General features: G+C 34.3%; 1 pseudogene across 3 annotated transcripts; it reads left to right on the top strand.

Moving 5' to 3' along the window:
• The first annotated feature begins 9529 nt into the window (after positions 1–9529).
• Positions 9530–13766, top strand: LOC114182766 (receptor-like protein kinase FERONIA pseudogene; annotated as a pseudogene). 3 transcript variants are annotated; one of them, XR_014994601.1, is made up of 3 exons: positions 9530–12040; positions 12681–13212; positions 13315–13766. The product of XR_014994601.1 is annotated as a receptor-like protein kinase FERONIA pseudogene, transcript variant X2 (transcript). The 3 variants fall into 3 exon arrangements; XR_014994602.1 differs by having other exon boundaries at positions 9530–12841; positions 13084–13212; XR_014994600.1 differs by having other exon boundaries at positions 9530–13212.
• The last annotated feature ends 10120 nt before the right edge of the window (positions 13767–23886 follow it).

Below are 23886 nucleotides of genomic sequence, written 5' to 3'. Positions count from 1 at the left end.
GCCTGCTGGTGGGAGAAGCCCCGCCAGGCGGTAAGCCACGCAACAGAGAGGATTGTGAGGACAGGCGCCCGGCGGTAGAAAGACACCGCCAGGCGGCCTGGAGCGTGTTCGCCTAGCGGTTCATGGAGAGGCGCCAGGCGGGAGTGCAGTGGCAGGGGTCCTTTGCAGATGGATTTGCATGGACGTTTTCTTTCCTTTTTCTTGGTAGCTTGGTCAGGGATATGCTGGATTGGTTACGAGCGGGGAGGTTCGTAACAAAGTTGTGAGATACATGATTGATGCGGGCGGGGAGGTCCGTATCGGTTGTACTCTTGTATGGGGATACGAACGGGTAGGTTCGTATATTCCGAGCTCACACCTGAGGCTACTATGGGCGGGGAGGTTCATAGTAGGTGTTCACGCATGTTGGACTACGAGCGGGCAGGTTCGTAGAGTTGGACTACGGGCGGGGAGGTCCGTAGAGTTGGACCACGAGCGAGTAGGTTCCTGGGAGCATGATAATCCCTAAGGACCAAGGTTGTAGTTGAATCTTTCTCATATAGGTTATGAGATTGGAAGTATATTGTGATAACAAGATTACTAAACTAAAATTAACTAAGTTAGATTGGGAGAGGGACAATTCTTATTATCTTATGATTATATTGTTTTCTTTATCAGCTCACCCTTTCTTGTTTGTGTGTTTGTGTTTGGCGATGATCACGTGACTTGTCACGTGGGAGCAGATGTGAATTCAGGTGATCATGCTGATGCTTAGCGACAGAGCGGGGCTACCGATGAGGGATTTTCATGATACTATGCTTTCCTACATTTTGTAATAGACTTTATGATGTTTTATCCATTATGAATATGTAATAAAGATGAGGCAGTGTGAATGGATTATAGCGATATATGTTTTAAATTTCCTGTGCTTGGGAACTTATTATAATGTCTGAATGTCTTAAAGTAATTTTTTTGAAAATGAGTTTTATCTAGTAATATCCACCTGGGGTGTTACACGCTACCTGCGGGTACGAGTATTTTGGATACTCTCATGTTAACGAGGCGGGTACGGATATCATAGTATCCGTACCCGTAGATACTCGTACCCATGAAACTTTAATTCACAAAAATACCCTCATACATACATATATATATATATATATATATATATATATATATATATATATATATATAAATAAATAAATAATTCAAAATTTTGTGGGGCCAGAGCCCCTCCCTGCCCCCAAAAAGCTCCGCCCCTTGGTCAGAATGTTTTTTACTAATATATATATATATATATATATATATATATATATATATATATATATATATATATATATATATATATATATATATATTAGTAAAAAACATTCTGACCAAGGGGCGGAGCTTTTTGGGGGCAGGGAGGGGCTCTGGCCCCACAAAATTTTGAATTATTTATTTATTTATATATATATATATATATATATATATATAATATAATATAAAAATATATTTAAAATTTATTAAATTTTTTAAATTGTAGGTAATATATATTAGAAATTAATAAAAATTAAATTTTTTATTTTTTATTTCTTTTATTTCTTTTATTTAAACTTAACATTTAATGTAAATACAAAATAAAATATAATAAAAGATAAAAATATTTAGTTTTAATTTTTTTGTCCCTGTTTTTATTTAAAAATTGACACTAAGATTAGGTTAATTACATCAACAAAGCAAATTAACATATTAAGAGTCTCAATTTTAATGAAAATATCATTGATCTGTTTCGAGGAATTTAACGAAATTTATTGTAAAAGATCGAATTATATCAATTTTTTTTTCAAAAATCAGGATGAAATTGAGACTAAAAAAATTGGAGGACCAACTTAACATTTTTAAACCAAAACATGAATCAAAAGAGTAATTAAACCAAATATTTTTTAACATAATTTTTATTTTCCTTTTCATTGTCTTTTTAGTTTTTTCACAGATTGTAATAATCTCTCACTCTCATATGTCTTCTTTTTATTTTTAAAGAAAAAAGGTTAGACATAAACTCATTATATTTTTTATTTGATGAGCTTTTTGTATATTTTTTTTACGAATATAGAAAAAAATAGTGTATTATGTATTAATAAAATGAATATATTTTTCTTTTAATAATTACATGTCTCAATTTTTTATTAGATTATGATCAATTATTTTTTAGTATTATTTACAAAAAAAGGTATATTGATAAATAATGAAAGAATAAATTAATCGTTTAAGAGGAATGAAAATGAAATTATTGACTAAAACAAGATAGATTCTACCTCTTCACATATTTTGAAGCATTATACTAATGATAAAAAATGTTCAGTTAAAAGAAGTCATTTTTTGAAACATTATACTAATGATTGAATCTAATGATCTCAAAATTAGATTATTTTAGCCCCTCTGACGCTTATCCACCACTGATTCTGACCTAATTTTTTCTAAGTTGCACATCTTGTCTTTTGTCTTCATTCTTCCAACTTCAAGTATTGGTAAGTTGTCTTCTTCCAGGTACACCCCTTATATAGACAATGACGTTTATTTTATAACTTGATTTTTATTTATTTTAGTTTTTATAATAAAAAAAAGTTAAATTTATTATGTTGATTTCTTATATCAGATCGTAATGTATTACAAGTGAAATAAAAATTAAATTTATTGTATTGACTTGTGATACAGACTGTGATGTGTAATCGCTAGTAGAATAAGGAATCTGTGTTTGTGGAAGACAACCGTCACATGAAAACAATCCAATGGAAATGGCCGGAAAGGGATCAATGTAGTTTCTTTATCTTTCGAAATCTTCTTTTTGAAATTAAAAAGATAATTATCTTTTATAGAATTAAATTTTATCACCCTCTCTAAACTTACAAAAAAAATTATGTAAATATTTAAAAAAATTATCAATTAGAAGTATTAAAATATGTGTTTATTTTTCTAAATATTCAAAATTTAGATTTAGTCTATTTTAAAAAAAAATTATCTCACAATGATTATTATTATTATTATTTTAGTTTTTAGTTTTCCTAATTTCAAAATATATCACTTTTAATCTTTTAAATGATATTGATGATGTATCATAAAGGTAGAAAGTTAAGAGAGATAAAAGTAAAAAAGTTTGAATGTTGTTTTCGCTGAGTTTATGTGGAGAACTTTGAGTCTCATATTGACACATGATGGATAAATTCATTAGTGCAATGGATATGATTACAATTATTTTTAATATTATACGACAATTAATGAATTGTAGTATATCTAAGCTTAAAAAAGGAAGTATATGAATTATACATTGTAAGACCCTAATTATTATTTTTTAAATGAGATACAATTTTTATAAGATGCACATGACTATTTTTATAAAGAAAGAAAGAATTTTCCTCAAGTCCTCACCTCTACTTTCTCTCAAAGATATCTAACCTCTTATTCATATGTTTGAAGAATGAAGAGTAGGACTCCTGACATTGAGGTCTACCTTTCTATCTGATCGAATTGTTGAACAAAGTAAGTTCGTCTATCGATCCTTTTAGAGTCATTTGAGTTTTTGTATGTGTTCCTGCGGAGAACAAATAAGATATGTTAGACATAAATATCACTTTACCTCAATCCGCTATCTCTTTAGTTGGTTTCTCCCCGGCTCGTGCACGCCATATGCTAGTATCACGGCTTGGACCCATAGGGGTTACATGCGAAGAAGACTCCGACAATCAAATCAGCCAAAAGATTCTCAGAAAGTCAAATCTTGTGATTAAGGGATTAATGAATGGTATCCTTTAATTGTTGGGGTCCACGCGTATTTATAGTTTATTAATTATGTCTGGTCACGTCATGGGTTGGACCCTTGTTTGGGCCACAAGTGGGCCTGGGCCTGGCCCAGGCCCCTTAGCTCGATCGTCGTTGGCCTTAGGGGCTTTGCTAGTAATGCTTTAAGTCTGTAAGGGTCGTCAGGTTCTCGTTTCGTCTTCTGAAGTAGGCGGCTTAGGTCGTTTACTGTTGTCCACTTGGTTTATTTGATAACTACTTGCATGTTTGCGAGGCTTTATGTAGGCGGTTTCTATCATATAGTTGTGTTAGGCCACCTAGGTGCAGTACACTAGTCCCCCAACCTTTGTCGGTAGAGACATAGCAGTAAGTTCTTCTATCGATCCTTTTAGAGTCATTTGAGTTTTTGTATGCATGTAGGGGAAATTAGGTTGCATGTGTGGTTTGGGGATCATTAATGAATTTATGTTCAATTAGGATATTAGGGTATGATTGGATCATTGATCTACATCTCCTTTGTGCATTTGCTTATCTCAGTTATTAGAGGCGATTAATGTCAAAGGACATTGGCAGTGTGCTCTTTAGCAAGTAAGGGAAGATAGTTTTTCAATAAATGTAATGTGTTTTGGTGTGGAATTGTGTTTATTGCGAATTTGATTTATCGAAGTGAATTATGAACTGATTCGTTGTGGTGAAATGGTTTGATATTGGACTGATAGTGATAAATGTGTGATCTCTTACAATAATATGTTTCCTATAACAAATAATGAATTTGATTCAATTGGTATCAGAGAGTGAATGTTGTGCTTGTAGAATTTTGGTTTTCCTTTTGTTAGAAACTCCTATGTGAGACCTTTGAATTTAACTGATTTGGCAATTCTTTAGCTATGAGCATGATATTTTAAAGTATTTTGAAGTTTGTTAAGTGAGCAATAACTCAAAAAGTGTAAAAAAAAATGCTCACTTAAAGCTCAATAAAAAAACATGCTCAATTAAAGCTCAAAGAGAGAGTTTAAATTACTATAACAATTGTTGAGGCCAAGAAGTTGGGGCCGAGTTGTCGAGGCCTAGGGATTGAGGCAAAGAAGTTGAGGTGAGATGTCGAGAAAGAGAAGTTGAGGCCGAGATGTTGAGGTCAAGATGTTGATCCCAAGAAGTTGATGCCGAGATGTTGAGCTCAAGATGTTGTGGTCGAGATCTCGAGGCCAAAATGTGAAGGCTGAAAAACTGAGGTTGAGATGTCGAGGCTGAAAGGTTGAGGGCGATATGTTGAGGCCAAGAAGTTGAAAACCAGATGCCGTGGCTGACAAGGTAAGGCTAAAAAATTTTGAGGCTCAGAAGCTTAGGTCGAGATATTGAGGCTGATAAGCCGAGGCCAAGTATGGAAGGTTATGGTCGAGTATGAATAGTACATGGCCTTGGTGAGGTATGGCTGAGTACGAATAGTACATGGTCTTGGTGGGGGTATGGCTAGGTACGAACAATACATGGCCTTGGTGAGGTAGGGTCGAGTACAAACAGTACATGGCCTTAGTAAGGTAGGGCCGAGTACGAACAGTAGATGGCCTTGGTGAAGTAGGACCATGTATGAATAATACAACATGCAAGGGAATTGAAATAAATTTTTAACTTCAGAAAATGATATATATAAAACAAAAATGTTATGATTAGCAAATGAAAAAATGTTTAATTCTATCAAAATACCACTATAATAAATTCATAAAACACACACACACACACACACACACATATATGAATGTAAAGAGACTAGTTTTTAATCAATTAAACAAGACTTAGATGTGAAGCCAAGAAAATAGATTAGGGTAACTTCATTACAACCACAATCACACACATCTACATATGTCACAATGCGTAAGAACTCCTTCATCAAATTCTTACCACCTTATATCTTAACATATGTGACTTAGATCATCAGTGAAACAAGGGAATCTCTACTGCAACATATGTATTAATACTTAATATATAAATTATACAATAATTCAAATATCATCTCAAATATGTGATGACCTATTCATATAAGTCTAATCATTCGCAATAGTAATCTCCATACAATATAATTCATTTAAACAAAATTACAAATCAATTAAACATACAAACTAATATTCATTTTACATTTATAATGAACACTAAAATATAATTCATTAAAGGGACTAGAACAGAAGAGAAAGAAGGAAACAAAGAAAGGAAAAAATAATTCTAGCTTGAGTGGAAATTGTGTCTTTTGAGCAAATATCTATAAGATTCAACAATTAAGTTGCAATGCTATTTTTTCTTGAGCAAAAATACAACTTGAAGTTAGGTTTATATCTATATTCTACTTTTACTTGAGAAAAAACTTTTCACTTGAGAAAAATATTAGAAAAACAATCTCGTGCAGTAGAATAAAACTACATTCAAAGTTTTATACAAAACCAATTTACAAATACAACTCTTAAACACATTCAAAATTATCCATACAATATGAAATTTTCTCAAGCATTGTCCTCCACTTATTTCAATTCAAACTTAATATAAGGAAAATGATAGAAAACTAACCATGTAACAACCTAGGTGGATATTACTAGATAAATCAAATATCATAAATTTCTTTGGAACTAAAATAATATATAAAGTTTCCAAGCATGGAAAAATTTAAAATTTATATCGATGAAGTTTCAATACATTGAATCATCCTTATTACAAATCCAAAATAAAGAAAAACATCATAAAAACTTATTACAAAATGTTTGGAAATAAAATATAAAGTAATCCCGCATATTCTGTTCCACTCCATCTCTAGACGTCAACATCCTCATTTGGATTCACGTTTGCTTCCACGGTGACAATGTTTTAAATTCACATCCGCATATAAATCAAAAGGCATGTATGAAGTATACATAGTAGAGATGGCAAATAAACCCGTCCCCGTGGGTATTGCCCGAACCCGTCCTCGTTTTGACGGGGAATCCCCGCATTGACTCGGTATGGGTATGGGTATGGGTATGGGTATGGGGAATCCCCGACTTTTTCAATTGGGTATGAGGATGTACATATCCCCACCATATTACCCGTCCCCGTTTAAATTATTAAAATATTCCTAATTAATTAAATAACCACATATATATATATATATATATATTATTTTTTATTTATTCTAATTATTTGGTTTGTCATGAAACTCATTTGCATTTCAATTATATTTTTCATCTTATCATAATTTTTATGTAATTATGTTCAAAATATGTATGTTAATTAAAAAAATTTATGTCTCACATTTGAATATTTCTATTATTTTTTAATATTTTTATTTAATGTATATTTTTCTTTCACATGAAAATGTTTAATACTCTCAATTTAAGTATTTAATAGCACAAACATTTCGTTTACTAGGTAATATAAAAAAAATCATTTACTTATTATTCTTATTATTAGTTTTTGTTATTCATTTGAATAACTTTTTTATTTCACTAAAACATTTTTTGTTATTTTTCAACTACTGAGTATATATGTTGATATTTGAAAAGTTTTCTTAGATCTCTAAGATATTTTTCAACTTATCATACCCTTAATTATACATTTGTTTTCTTTTGTACGATTTCTTTCAATAGTCTCTCAAATTGTTTGTAAACATTTGTTAATTTTTTAATATTTTTATTTCTTGTTTATTTTCATTATGTATAATACTATTTCAATATATTTTATTTAATTATTTTTTATTTTTTAACTCATTATCAATCATACTGTAATTTTTTCACTATAATTATATAAATAACTTTTATTTACTACAATATAAAAATTTAATGTAATTGTCATTAATATTTTTTATCACCATCCAACATAATTGAAGTTCAAAAGATACAAGATCTATGTTAAAATTTTATTATTATGATTATTATTTGTTCTTTGTATCATTTTGATTAAGTAATGTATTATAACTTTTATTAGTGTATAAAAAAGAGATTCATTAGAATTTAAAATATTGAAGTAAACAAACATTTAAAATATATTTTAATTTGAATATTTGTTTCCTTTTATATTTTTTTAAAAGTATTTTTAAATTTCATCAACTAGGTTTCATTAATGTTTGCAAATTTAATAAATGTGTTGGTTCTCATGAAATTTTATTTGGTATTATAATCTAAAATGTAAATAATTATAATTTATTTTAAACTTTTATTATGATTATTATTTGTTCTTTGTATCATTTTGATCAAATGATGTATTATAACTTTTATTAGTATATAAAAAAGATATTCATTAGAATTTAAAAGATTGAAGTAAACAAACATTTAAAATATATTTTAATTTGAATATTTGTTTTTCGCTTATACTTTTTAAAAAATATTTTTAAATATTATCAACTAGGTTTCATTAATGTTTGTAAATTTAATAAATGTGTTGGTTCTCATGAAACTTTATTTGGTATTATAATCTAAAATGTAAACAATTATAATTTATTTTAAACTTTTATTATGATTATTATTTGTTCTTTGTATCATTTTGATCAAATGATGTATTATAACTTTTATTAGTGTATAAAAAAGATATTTATTAGAATTTAAAAGATTGAAGTAAACAAACATTTAAAATATCAATTATGTTCTTTGTATCATTTTGATCAAATGATGTATTATAACTTTTATTAGTGTATAAAAAAAAGATTTTAAAAGATTGAAGTAAACAAACATTTAAAATATATTTTAATTTGAATATTTTTTTTTCTTTCATATTTTTTAAAAAATATTTTTAAATTTCATCAATTATGTTTCATTAATATTTGCAAATTTAATAATTATTTTAGTTCTCATGAAATTTTATTTGGTATTATTATATAAAATGTAAACAATTATAATTTATTTTAAAGTATTTGATATGGAAGAAATAATCATCATTCTAATATTGAATATTTGATAATATTATGTTTCCTTTATCATAAAAATTTTATTATTTTATAAAAATTAATTAAAATTAATATTGAAGTAGTAAGAAAATGGGTATGGATATGGGTACGAGATTATACCCATTACCCGATCGGAATGGGGATGAGTCAAAAGTTTAATACCCGTTGGGTTTGGGTACGGGGATGCGGATGAATTTTTTTACAGAGATGAGTATGGGATAGCGAAACCCGTACCTGCCCCGCCCCTTTGCCATCCCTAATACATAGCCTAAATTCGAATGAGAATGTTTTAAATTTACCATCTTATTACAACTTATATCATTCATATTACTGGTAATCCAAATTTTAATTTTATACATAAGGGTGGTAAAATTTACCACTTCTTTTATTTACATTCATTTGACAAAATGATTTTCATAATAAAATGTAATAAAAAATATATAAATAGAATGTTATAATAAAATAATAATTTTATAAAGTTGTAATTTGAATTGTAGAGAAAAGTGTTGGGAATAGTCCAAGTGTGAGTCAAAAAGTCCCACATTGGATAGAAAAGACAAAGTTAAACACTATATAAGAATAAAGACCCATAACAACATTGCCTTAAGGTTTTGGGGTTAAAGTGGTGTCTAAGGTCTTATATATGTAAGACTAATGTCATATAACCATATAGAACCACAATCTCTCAATGACCATAATCATAACAATGACCATGACCATAACCTATATGAAATATAATATAACCTATCAAAAAGTTAGGTTTTATTTTATTTATTTTTCTTTTTCGTTTTTGGTCTATACTGGAAGAAGAAAGCGTCACGTAAGTGACATTTCGCTAACAAACACACTGCATGTTCGTTTCTCCCGGCTTCCCTTCAATACCAACCTAACATTGTTGATAAGAATCGCAAATTAACTCACTTCTATTATCCTCCTCTCACCACAAACCATGGCTATCACCACCTCCTTAACACTCTTCTTCTTCCTTCTACACTTCTCGGCACACCTCCAAGCGTACACCCCAGATGAAATTTTTACCATCAATTGCGGCACAACTGGGGAGTCCTCCGACGGTCAGAGAACGTGGACCGGCGACGCAGACACAAAGTATTTATCTCCCCAAGAAGCCACTATTTCATACAAGGCAACAACACAGTCTATTTCCGCCGATCAAATCCCCTTCTCCACTTCACGCTTGTCCCGTTCCCAATTCAATTACTCCTTCCGAGTCTCCTCAGGCACCAAATTCGTTCGCCTCTTCTTCTACCCTGCCGACTACCCTTCCTTTCCCCGCAACCAAGCATCCTTCACCGTTCAATCCAACCAATTTACTCTCCTCAACGATTTCAACGCCTCTCTTAACGCCGACGCTCAAGCCACCGACACTATTTTCAAAGAATACGTGGTCAACGTCAACCACGGTAAGAGGCTTATCCTCACCTTCACTCCCTCTCATCCAAATTCATACGCTTTCATCAATGGAATCGAGGTACTTTCCATGCCAACGGATTTATATTACACACCAGCAAATGAGACAGGCTTCACGTTCCTCGGAAGTAGCACGCTGTACAGCATTGGGACTAGCTTTGCGCTTCAGACTGAGCATAGGATCAAAACTGGATGGCAAGTAGAAATCCCACCACAAAACGACAGTGGTTTGTTCAGGAATTGGGTTAACGAAAAAGATTATTTTATTGAACAAAATTCACAGTTGAATGATGTACCAACTGACTACACTTATAAGAGGATAACCGTGAATCCTGATTACGTGGCACCAAAGGAACTGTTCAGAACAGCGCGTAGCATGGGCACAAACGCCACTTTTAACAATATGAGAAACCTCACTTGGGAGTTCCCCGTTGATTATGGCTTCACTTACGTTCTCAGGCTTCACTTTTGCGAGCTTGATCCCAAAATTAATGACATCGGGGACAGGCAATTCTTCATTTACATAGCAAGCCAGTTGGCTGAAGCACGTGCAGATGTAATGAAATGGACTCAGAAAAAGAAAGGACTAGCTGTTCACAGAAACTACGCCGTTTTAATTCCCAATAATGGTACTCAAAAGAAGTTTAATCTCTTGCTCCAAATGCATCCTTACGAATACCATGTGGATTCGAGATACAGCGACGCCTTTCTGAACGGTGTTGAGATTTTCAAAATCAGTGAGGCCGGGTCAAACAATCTGGCGGGACCTAACCCTGACCCGTCTCAGACTCCACACAACAGCATTCATGGCCAAAACGGAAAGATCAGCTGGGGAAGTGGAAGGGTGATAATTGGCGTCGAAGTGGTGCTGCTATCCGGCGTCGTTCTGATTTCTCTTGTCGTTTTCTTCGTCGCATTTTTACGACACAAGAGAACCACATATACTAAGAGTAAGGATTACGAATCCAAGTCAACGACCACGTGGAATTCCTCCCTCCCGACAGATCTCTGCCGCCGCTTCTCTCTCGACGAGATGAGAGCGGCCACCCAAAACTTCGACGAGGTCTTCATCATCGGCACCGGAGGATTCGGCCAGGTATACAAGGGCTATATCGACGAGGGCTCCGTTCCCATCGCCATCAAGCGCCTTAAACCGGATTCACAGCAGGGGTCTCGCGAGTTCCTGAACGAAATCAAAATGCTTTCGCAACTACGCCACCTCAACGTCGTGTCCCTCATCGGCTACTGCAATGATAATAAGGAAATGATCTTGGTTTACGATTTCATGACACGTGGCAACCTCCGCGACCATCTGTACAACACGGACAATCCCACTATCTCGTGGAAGCAGCGGTTGCAGATATGCATCGGCGTGGCGCATGGACTGCATTATCTCCACACAGGAGCGAAGCACACGATCATCCACCGGGACGTGAAAACCACGAACATCCTGTTGGATGATAAGTGGGTGGCCAAGGTTTCGGACTTCGGACTTTCAAGGCTCGGGCCCATTGGAACTTCGAAGACCCACGTCAGCACCGATGTGAGGGGTAGCTTCGGATATTTGGATCCTGAGTATTATAAAAGATACCGTTTAACGGAGAAGTCTGACGTGTATTCTTTCGGAGTTGTGCTTTTTGAGATACTATGTGGTCGTCCCCCTTTGATTCACAGTGCGGAGAGGGAACAGGTTTCCCTTTCTAATTGGGTGAGACATTGTTATCAAAGTGGAACCATATCAGAGATTGTTGAGCCCACGTTGAAGGAGGAGATAGCAGCAGAATGCTTGAAGAAGTTTTGTGAGATTGGGATGAGTTGTTTGTCGGAAAATGGGTCCATGAGGCCGGCCATGGAGGATGTGGCTCGGATGCTGGAGTTTACTCTGGGGCTACAAGAAAGTGCGGAGCATCGTCAAAATGTTGATTTTGCTATTCCTAACTGAGTAGTGTGCAGAGTGTAAGTTATTTCTCATTCCTTAAAATATCAGAAAAGAAAACATAAAAACCGTCCCAAGGAAACAACAATATATGGGAATGGCTGGAAAGGGATCAACATAGATTCTTCGTATTTCTGTAGATTTTTAAAGTAAAAGAATAATTATATTTGTAAGAATTAACTTCTGCAATTTTCTTAAAACTAGAAAAATGATTATGTGTAAATTTAAAACTATTCATGGTAAGACAAGGAGAGATAGTCCGAAGCAATTAACTCCTCTGGTTATTATTTTTTTAGTTCTCTCCCTTATTTTCAAAAGAAAAAGGAAAATATATAGTAAAAACCAAAATTTGACAACTTCTCTTATTATACGAGGTGACAAAATTTTTTTAATTTTAATTTTTTTTGCACAATTTTTACATTGGTCATGCTTTTGAAAGAAGCGCGAGAGAAAAGGAGGTTTTCATTGCTCGTGTGAAGAGTGAAGAGTAGTTAGTGTGTATTGTAGAACTAATCAAGTGGAAAAGCAGTTATCATTGCTTCGTCTTTCGCTTCCACTGAAGTTGTTCATCTTCCCCTCAAGATCATTCATTTCACCTGAGCTGAAAGCCCATTATCTTCTTTCATTCCCCGTTTGGTGTGTTTTTTGCCCATGTTGTAGTTGGTGGAGAAGGTGTGGGTTTACGGAGTGGTGGAAGTTCTTCGTGGGTAGTTCTTCTTCTGAATCTTGGTCGAAAAGAGGCCTTTTTCCACTACTGTAGTTAGTGGTGTGGATATTTCAGGAGCTGCATTTTGTTTGGGTATTCAAGAAGTTGTTGGGAGGTAAGTAAAACATTCGAAAGTTGTATCTTTGGTTGTCTTCATGGGTTGTTTTTTACTTAGATTTTGGTCAATGAAAGGAAATGTTTTTTTTTGTTTAGGGTTGATTTTAATTCCATATTGCAGTATTTTGTTTTGTTCAAAAGAAAGAAATGAGGTTACTTGTTGTGGTTGTTGTTTGCTTGGTGACTGCATTTTGGTTTTGGGTAGAAGGTATATGCTACTGATTTGGTTTTTCATGAAAGCGAAATGGTTGGGAAACAAAAAAGAAATTCTTCACAAGAAAAATTGAAGAAGGATGTGAATAAAGGAAGGCAGCTGAGAGCAGAAAGAAAGCATATGTGAGTGATGCCAAAGCTTCTGATAAGAAAGAGGTAAGTTAAATAATGAATGAATTTATACATTAAATTTGGTATATTTGTGATATTGTTGACATTTGTGGTTATTGTAAGTTGAATTGTTTGGTTTTTTTTTAGGTTCGCATTGAGCACTGTTGCCAAACGAAATACATTGTCCAAGCAAATGCACTATTGAGTAGTACTACCCGTGCAAAACTTGAATTAACACCTTTTTCTTCTTGCCTATGACTAAAGAAGGAGCTCAACATCAATTGGTCGTTGCTAAGAGAGGTCTTGAGTCGATGGGTTCCCAATGGGGAATTCATCCAAGTTAGGCAGTAGTTGGTTAAGTTAAGTTGTTCAGATGTGAGTATATGTTTGGGGTTAAGTGCAGCAGGCAATGATGTTGTTTTTTATAGTGACTTGTGCGAGGAAATCGGGTTGCTTTTTTCGTCTAAGGAAATAAAGGTCACTGACATAATTAAAAGGATGAATCGGGTTTGTTATTGTAATGATAACTTGTCTTTTCATTTTTCAACTTGACATTTTCTTTAGTTATTGTAATGATAACTTGTCTTTTCATTTTTCAACTTGACGTTTGCTTTTGTTATTGTAATAATAACTTGTCTTTTCAAGTCTTTTCATTTTTCAAACATTTGATTTTGTTATTACAATATGTGCATGGTAGACAGCTTTTGTCGCGTACACTGTCCCAAACAAACTGAATTAATCACCCTTTACTAATGTAGTATAAGGATCAACTCAGGTCAGTCCAAGGATGAGGCCAATGCAATGAGTGGATTGAATGCAAAATACATGTTTTTGGGGGATTTTTTTCTTCTTTTTTTTAAAGCTTAAAAGATAGACAATGAAATTAAAATGAAGGCAATTGTAAAGTGATGAATTAATGAAACTAACTTATAAGAAATATGCTAGACACTTAAAAGAAGAATAAATGAGAATGTACGTAGCTATGAAATTGACCAATGCAAGGATAAATAAGGAAAAAGAATGATAACATTTGAAATAGATAACAAAATTGGCCTAGCAAGTGTCTAAAACTCAATAACAAAGTGATCACTAAGAAAAAGGAAAACAAAACTAAAATGATGTCTATGTACTCCACTAGCTAGTGCCCTTTTAATTTAGAACTTGATTTAGCATAACACAAGAGTATGAAACCAATAAAACAGTGACTGACCCAAGCCATATGGAGCCAAAAACAGAACTGCATTGTATATCATGGAAAGCTTAAACAGTAACTGTAAATTAAACCTAATAAAGATGCAAAGTAACTTTGAACTAGGATAGATTCAACCAAGATGGATGCTCAATGGACAACAACAAATGAAGTGCAGGACAAAATGAAAATATAAAATCAGAAGTTAAGTGTAAATTGCAAGCTGGAAACATTCAATGAAGACATAAACTCTCACAACAGATTAAATTGGCAATAACATTCATCATAGGTTTCAACTTACATAGTCTTAAAATCAAAATAACAATTAAATAGCAAACTAAAATAAAACTCACAATCCATATCATAATGTGGCAATGATGGCCAACCTTAGCTCAGCTCCCTTTTTGGGCCATTCCATGTGCAAATATGAAGCCCATTAGGTGAAGAAAGGGTCTGCTTCAAGGCTTTGCTAGATGTGTAAGACCTGCAAAATTTAATTAATTAAATAAATAATTAATTAATAAATGCGGGTAGTGAGAGCCTTTATGACATTAAATGTTGATTGATGTGACGTGAAAAAGTACTAGCTCAAGTGGTTGAGAGTACTTGATTATGTAAAAGGACTTGGGTTCAAATCCTATGTATGTCAATCGTGTGTTATTTAATTGTTATTATTTTAAATATATGTTGATCATGACTGCAGAATGATATAAGCATTGAATTATATTAGGCAACATGAAACATGATTTGGTTGAGTGGTTGAGCATTGATTTGGTATTGGTATGGTTGTGGGTTCAAGCCTTGGAGAACCCAAATTAAACTTAGTTTTTGCTATTTTTAGTTTTGGCTTGAATTTGAAGGGTTAAAGGAATTATCTTAGACTTTAGGCATTTCCGTTTTGTCACATTAAACCCACATTAAGACCTATTTAAAAGGCCATTTAGAGCTAAGAGAGAAGGTTTTGGTGGGCTGTCATTGTGGTTGCAGAAGAGAGCACGAAAATTTGAGAGTGGTGAGGATTAAGTGAAGATTTGGGGCTGAATTGAGCAGAACCAAGGGGGGTCAATGGTGATCAAGGGAGAATTTTCCAAGGGTCAAAGTTTTAAGCAAAGGAAACCAAGTTAGGGGAGTTGGAACCTGATACTTTTTATGCGTATTGATAATTGCATGACATATAATGTTAAACTGAATTCATGTTCTCTGTTGTATCTGTGATTTTTGGGTTTCTAGAAATTTTCCAGAAACTACCTAGCGGGATACACATAGCCACCAAGCGACTCATGCTTGTAGAGTGGTTTTGGGTTCCTGAGGAAGGAACCGCCTAGCGGCACATCCCTAGCCGCCAGGCGACGCAAGTTGCTTACCCAGTTTTATGGGTTCTTGTTGAATTTCTTGGCGGTGATGAACACCCGCCAGACGACTCGAGTCAATTTTAACTTGATTTTGGTGTTTTGGGGTTTCTGGGATGATTCTGATTGAAGGGAAAGTTAGTTTTAATTGTTAAGGGACGATTGGATGTTAAATTGCGTCGAAATACATAATATTGATAGCAAAAAGTAATGGAACAGTGCAAACATGATTTTAAGGTTGGAATTTGGGAGTTTTTGATAAATCAATATTAAGGGTGGTTGGTTGTACACGAATTGTAGCTAAAGATAGTTAAAAATTGAATATGGTGTCACGGTTATTTGGTTTGAGTGTGAAACAATTAAGGAATGCATAAAGAAATACTAGAGAATGAGAGAAGGCTCTTGTAGCTGCTAGAAATTCTGGGAATTTGCCCAAAATTGCTTGCATCGCTTGGCGGCACGGGGCTTGCCGCTAGGCGCCATCGCAGAAATTTGAATCTTCACGTGCTTGCGAGTGTTGCTAATGGTACTGGATGGAGGCAAGTATGTTCATGCTACTTGTGCAGTTGGAATTAGTAATGTGAAGCAAGAATGAATGATGATAGACATGAGCTAGAGTTGAATTCTAGTATTGGGATAGGGAAGAAAATGTCATTACGGTAGAGTGAAAATTCCAGAGTGAGTAAGAAATCAGTGGTTTAAATCACTATGGTATTGATTGTTCTAGGGGGTGGCTAGAGCTAAGTGAGATTGTGAGGATAGTTAGAATTGCCAATTTGTAAGAAGAGTATAAATATGGTTAGGTGCAGTTATTAAGGCATATGTAAATTGATGGATAACTGAGCAATTGATTTGGGTAAATAACAGAGCATAAGAGGTAGGAGATTATAGTGACATGTTGATTACTGGAACAGTTGAACCTAAGCAAGTCTAATTTGATAAATTAGGTTGGTGATCAAAAAATGGAATTGAAGTACATCCTATCTTGTAAGTTGTACTTGATGGTGGTTAATATATAAGTGTGTGTATATATAGGTTTAAGAGGTTTCAGCTATCTGGATGCATGATAACGCAAGACTAAAGTGGGGAACTTGACTAAAAGTCGCAAAACCAGTAAGAGTATATTACTGGTGTGGCGCCTGGCGGTGATGTTGGACCGCTAGGTGATAGCCATGAAACAGGGGGTTCTGGTGTGAGTCGCGCCTAGCGGTGAGAGTGGTCTTGCCAGGCGATAACTGTAGGACCAGTGGGCTCCTAGAGTGTGTGCGCCTGGCGGTAGGAGCTATTCTGCCAGGCGGTCTGGAAGCGACAGCGCCTGGCGGTACGTGTCCCCGCCAGGCGATTTTGCTGTTGTAGTCTTGGGTTGTTGGATTTTTGCATGCGTGATCTATAAGGTTTTTGGTGATGCTTCAAAGGTGGGATTGTTGGTGTTCCTTGAGTTGAGCTCGGGACGTATCCCTTGAGTTGAGCTCGGGATAGGGGTTAAGCCCGTGGCATTCCTCGAGTTGAGCTCGGAATAGCATCCCTCGAGTTAAGCTTGGGATGGCGAATGAACACGAGGAAGCCTTGAGTTGAGCTCGGGTTGGCGAGTGTTGCCGATGTGAGTGTGCTGGTTGTGGCCAATACGAATGGGTTTAGATAGATTAACCTCCTCTTAGTATTTAACTGACAAGTTTGGTAGTCTTGGGACGTTGCGGACTATGTTCGTATTTGGGACTCCACCTGGCGTTACGATGTATGATCTGTAGCAATGGTTTCCCGCACGTGCTCTATCGATTGTGGTCGATAGGTATGGTAGCAAGTCACCTTGAGGTAAACACTAGAAGATGTAGAACATGAATAACCTGGTTGTGGTGAGGTGATATGGAATCGAAGGAGGGATTTCGTTTGGTGTGATTGCATGAAATATATATAAGTGATTTATATATGTATATGAATATAATTATATGTTTATTTTGTTAAGCTCACTCTATCTGCTTGTGTTTGGCAATGATCGTGTACGCGATACACGTGAGCAAAAGATGTTGTTGCAGGTGGTTCTAGTGAGACTTAGTTACGGAGCGGGAATAGCATGTGAAGCTTTATATTTATTTTATGTTTTTAGAAATAAGTTGTAATCCTTTATTACTCCAACTTTGGATATTATAATATGGTTTTTAATTATGGTTGTTGGACTATATTGGATATAATAAAAGTTTTAAATTTCCCACGTTTTTGGGAAATGATGTTTTATTAAATGTTGAGTATTTTAATATTTTCTTTATTTATTATTTTAAAAATTGGTAATATCTGATCGGGATGTTACAAAATGCACCAAATTTTGAATGAAAACATGAGGTGGTTTTTGCCTTTGTAACTACTGCCATCTTCCAGAGTACACTGCATCTCGCACAAAGTTCCAAAAATTGTGTTCTACCACTTCAATTAAATCTCTTTGAGTTTAGAATCCAACACAACAAGAACCAACGCATTTAGAAACCTGTAGAGAAAGTTATGATCAAAACAATAGACAAAGGTCAGTGCTGAAAAATCAACATTTTTCCGCTAGTGCCTAGCGGCAGTAGGCTAGTGCCAAGCGGCAACGTGACAGTGGAAAATTCTCCTCTAAGACGCGCCGGGCGACAATAAATACCGTCGGGCGATACTGCAGCTTCTGAAAACAACCTAAAATATCACATATATAAGCTAAGATTGAAAAATAAAAGAAACTAAAATGCCAAGTGAGTGCAATAAGCTTCAATATGAAGGTATAAATATGGAGTTATCAGTGCATCACATCCCAACGTTAACTGAGAAGAAAAGAAGAATAAAAGAACCTGATTCCAGAACAAAGATAAAAAAATATATTTTATTACACAATACGTAACCTTTAAGAAGAAGAATAACTTAACCTACAAGAAGAAGAACTGCAAAATTTTTCATGCACGAAAACATATAAAAATAAACCTTTAAAAAAATAGAGAAATAATAAAAATTATACCTTTTGAAAATGAAACCTTTTAGAACTGATATCTATCCTTTTGCTTGAAAACATCATGTTGATCTTCAAGAGCTATTTGGTCTTCTCTTCAATAGCTTTTAAAAAATTTAGAAGAATAAATCAAAGAAGAAGAAGAAAAAATTGAATAAAAGTTTAAACTTGAACATAAGTAGGAGAACATAAGTGCATACAAAAAAACTAGTCTACAAAAAAAATTACAAAAAAATCAATTACGAAAGAGAAGTAGAACAACATTGGAAACTTTTTCTTTACGAACAAACACTCTAATCTAACGTTGGGTTAAAGAATACCTAACCTTGAAGGTGATGTTTACTGAATAAGAAGCATTAGAAGATACTTTGATGAATAAAAATTGCAAATATGAAAACAAAGTTGGGTTAAAAAATGAGTACATACAACCTTTGATAAATAACAATTGAACATATGAAAACAAAAAAGTAGAGTAATAGCCTCTTTTGAAGAAGATGAATAGAAAAGTTGAATTTTAAAAACAACTTTATACAAAAAATTAGAATCATAGTATATTCTCATATTAAAAAAAGAACCTTTGACCAAGTAACCTTTTGATCCATAAGAATCATCTCCATGTGTCCTTTTGATATAGAAAAATCTTTGTTTCCCACAACCCAGAGATCAATAATTTTGACTGCTAGTTTCAATGTTTCCCTATTTCCATCAATATCTTTGATCATATCAAGTTTCCTAGCCATCTGCAAAAGCAATATATATAGACATGAGATCCAATATATAACTAATAAAAGAACAAACTTTGACAAAAACAAAATCAAGAAAGGTTGAAGCTTCAAAGTTACAAAATAAAAATACTATGACAAAAAGAAGGAAACAACTTTAAACCAAGAAAATAAATGAAACCTTGCAACTTCAAAATAACAATATACAAAGAAAACCAAAGTAACCACAAACATAAGGTTGAAGCTTTCAACCACAAAAAATGAAGAAAGGTTGAAGCTTCAACGTTGAACCAAAAAAAAACAAGAAAGGTTAAGAAAAATATTATGATAAAAGGAAGGAACTAAATTTAAACCAAGAAAATATACTACACCTTGCAACTTCAAAATAACAATATACAAAGAAGATTAAAGCAACAAAAAAACATAAGGTTGAAGCTTTCAACCAAAAATAATCAAAGTTGAAGTTTTAAAGCAAGTTGAAGAAAAAATAAATTTCAACCAAAGAATATCAAAGCATCTACAAAAGTAACCTTTCAACCAAGAAAGGAATGAACTATCTTTCAAGCAAGAAGGAAGAAGATGAATATGAACACAGGATGTAGAAAGCTTTGAATATTGAAGGAAGAAGATGAGTATAAAAGGAGGTGAAAATAAGGATGAAGTGAATATGGAGTATAAAAAGAAGGCGTACATGTGTCAAGCAAAGAATTGATGTGCAAAATTATGTAGAATGACCAAAAAACCACAAAAATGGACATGTGTCAAGAAAAGAAATTGTGGTATTGAAATAATTTCATTAGGCTTAAGTTTTCTTAGTTATATAGTAGATTTCCAAATTTTGATTTAATAAATTTATCTTCTTTGTTTCTATGTACTACAACTATAAGAAAACAAATTGGTAGGGATATTACCCAAATACCCCTATCTATTATTTTGACACATGTCTAAAGTACTGACATTTGGTCATTTAGTAACTCTATTTAGTATTTTGTCACGTGTCCAAAAATTCTGACTATTTTAATATTGATGTTTCTGTTTCTGCAGTTTCCCATTTCGAAATTCAAATTCTTTCAAATTGAAATCCGTAATTGAAGGGGAACACTATGGATGAATGACCGTGATTCGACTTTGGCTTGGTTTAGAAATATTTTTTTTCGTTATTGGAGTCAATTTCCAAAGTGGTTTTATATTACATTATGCATTGTGCTTTAGAATTCTTTGTTTGCCAAACCGTGGAAGGAGGAAGATGTCTCTCTGTTATTTTTTTTCAACATCTAAGATTTTCATGTTCTTTATGTTTCTTGGGAGCTTGAAGAATGAAGATTATGTTGTTCTTCTACTTATTTCCAATCACCATAAACTTGAAGGTAAGGTTCTTCCTACTCCTTCTTTGTAGTAGCGGAGGATGGATTAACAATGCTTTTGCATTTTGGGCCTCTACACTCATACCTCTTACCAAACTTAATGTAACATCCCGATTGGATATTACTAATTTAAATAAAAAGAAATCAATATTGAAATTTAAACCACATTTATTACAACATCTTTCCCAAAAAAATTGGACAATTTAAAACCATACTTTGATAGTATAATAATATTAAGGTATAATTACTGATTTGGTACCCCAACTTTTTCGTTAAGTTCAATTTGGTACCCAAACTTTTGGTTTGTTCAATTTAGTACCCCAATTTTTTAAAGAGATTTAATTTGGTCATCTCCGTTAAATTGAACCAAAAATTTAAATTGGGTACTAAATTGAAAACAACTATTACCACTGCCACGTGTCATGATTGTAAACTGCCACATGGCACGATGATAAACTGACACATCACAATTTTTAAAATTTTTTGAAAAAAATTAATGTTTTTGAAAAAAAAATATTTTTAAAAAAATTAAAAATTCCATGGCTTGACATGTGTCCTGTACGGGCACGGTGTTAACTCCAACTTAACGGAGATGACCAAATTGAATCTCTTTAGATAATTTGGGTACTAAATTGAACAAACCAAAAGTATGGGTACCAAATTGAACTTAACCAAAAAGTTGGGGTACCAAATTAGTAATTATACCTAATATTAATAATTGTAGAAAAACTCCAAGTTTTTACATTTCCAAAACTGATAAATTAAATTCAGTTACAATATGAACAAAATCAATGATAAAATAAAATCCCCAAGCAGCTCTGCTTCGACGCTATACCTCACCAGTACCACCTGCAACATCCTCTACTCCCGTGTAACGAACTACACGGTCATTACCAAACACAAACAGATAAGGTGAGCTAATATATAAACATATATACAATTCAAAAATATATGCATACACTCATCAAAGGAACTTTATCCTTTGATTCCATACCACATGGCCACCACCATGTTATCCATGTTTTATGTGTTTAGATGAATACCTCAAGGTGCACCTACTTCCACACCTACAAGCCATAACTTGTAGAACACGTGCGGGAAACCTGCTACGGACCACACTCTATAATGTTAGTTGGAGTTCCCAATACGAACCATAGTTTGTATTTGTCCCAAGACTACCAAACTCGCTAGCAAACGCCGAAGACGACAATCTTCCTGGACCTATCCGTACGAGCCACAACTCGCACACTCACACCAGCAACACTCGCTAATCCGAGCCACAACTCAAGGAATGCTCGTGTCCATCCGTCATCCCGAGCCACAACTCAAGAGGATGCCATTCTGAGTCACAACTCAAGCAATGTCACGTGTTTACCCTCCATCCCGAGCCACAACTCAAGGGATATCATTCTAAGCCACAACTCAAGGAATGCTCCAGCAATGTCTATCCTTAAGGTATCACCCAAAGCCTTGTAGACCACACACATCCAAAGAAACAAGCCACTAATCGTGTCAAACTATAAATCTCCATTGTCAAAGGAAACCACTATTCCAAGCACACCATACAAATACTTGGCCATGGACCCAAGATATATCATGCTTCCACAAACTTGTCCACTCATGGTCCTCCTCTACGAACCTTCCCACTCGTAGTCCAACTCTACAGACCTCCCCGCCCATAGTCCAACACACGTGATCAAACAACTATGAACCTCCCCGCTCATAGTAGCCCTCAAGTATGAGCACGAAACATACGAACATCCCCGCTTGTATCCTCATACGAGAGCATCATAATATGAACCTCCTCACTCATATTATCATGTGTTCACCACCAACCATGAACATAACCGCTCATGACACAATCAAGCAGCTCCTAGTCCAAGCCCAACATCACAAACACGCAAAACACAAGCCAATAGAACACATTGCTCTTTACGCTATCGCCTAGCGCTGCCTAAGCGCCGCTTGGCGACATTCCAACACAAATCGCTTGGCGAATACCTCTCGCCACTAGGTGCCAGTCAAATCCTGACCTACTATTTTTAAGGCTATTGCCTGGCGAGTCACTCCTCACCGCCAAGCGCCATGCATTCCAAGGATATCCATGATTGTCCTATCACCTGGCAGCCCCCCATTTGCCGTTAGACACTATACCATTAGGAAAACCATATTGGTTTTAACACCCAAAATAGAGTAAAATCAATCCTACTATTATAATTATGCATATCAACAATCAAGAATATAGACTTCCAGAAATCAACATGACTCACATGCACAATCTCAATTTAGATGGCTTTAGCATACTGTACACAAGTATCACCATATATCATATGCATCAATCCCTACATATTTATATATATACTCTACAATTTAAATCCATTCTAGCATTCAATTCCAACTTATGAATAATGTATGGAATTCAAACATAAAGCAATAACACTCTAACAACTTAAGCACATGATTCTATGCACCAATACAAATTAATATAGCACTTCACACCTCTTATGCAACAATTTAATTTATATTGATACACATGAATTCACAAATAAACCAATTCTCAACATGTGACTAACCCAAAGGAACATTCAAATTCATAAAGAGTTACAACATAACCCAATCATGCTTCGAACTCATGCCACATTTGTAGTTACTTGAAATTATCAAGAGATTATTCATGCATTTTAAAGACTTCCAAACCAACAATCATGAGTAACATATATCTTTACCTATAGCCCCCCAAATCAAATCTTCATCGTTCAAAGTAAAGAACAACATGTTATGGATCACTTGTCAAAATTACACCTAAATTGGACAGTTAACGAACCGGGAAATGCAGATTTATGAAAATTGTGTACACCAGAAAATCGGTGGCGCCCAATGCCCAGAAATCAGGGACCTGGCGCTTGGTGGTATACAACTAGCGCCCAACAGTTCCTACTGCACGAAAATACGAAAAAAAGCGTTTTTCATGAAAAGAACACCAATACACATGGCCTGGCAGCAGCTCTTCGCCGCTAGGCGGTTCTTAACAGAAACCCAGAAACTGAGTTGTTTTAACATGAGTCACCTGGCGGCTTTGAAGACTCACCAAGCAGTTTTTGGAAAATTTTTAGAAATGCAATAT

Source organism: Vigna unguiculata, chromosome 4 (assembly GCF_037176805.1).
Source record: "Vigna unguiculata cultivar grain cowpea cultivar isolate G323 ecotype 2 chromosome 4, ASM3717680v1, whole genome shotgun sequence".
Classification (NCBI taxonomy): Eukaryota; Viridiplantae; Streptophyta; class Magnoliopsida; order Fabales; family Fabaceae; genus Vigna; species Vigna unguiculata.
Note: the sequence above shows the minus strand (reverse complement) of the source record. Positions and strands in the feature narration are given on the sequence as shown.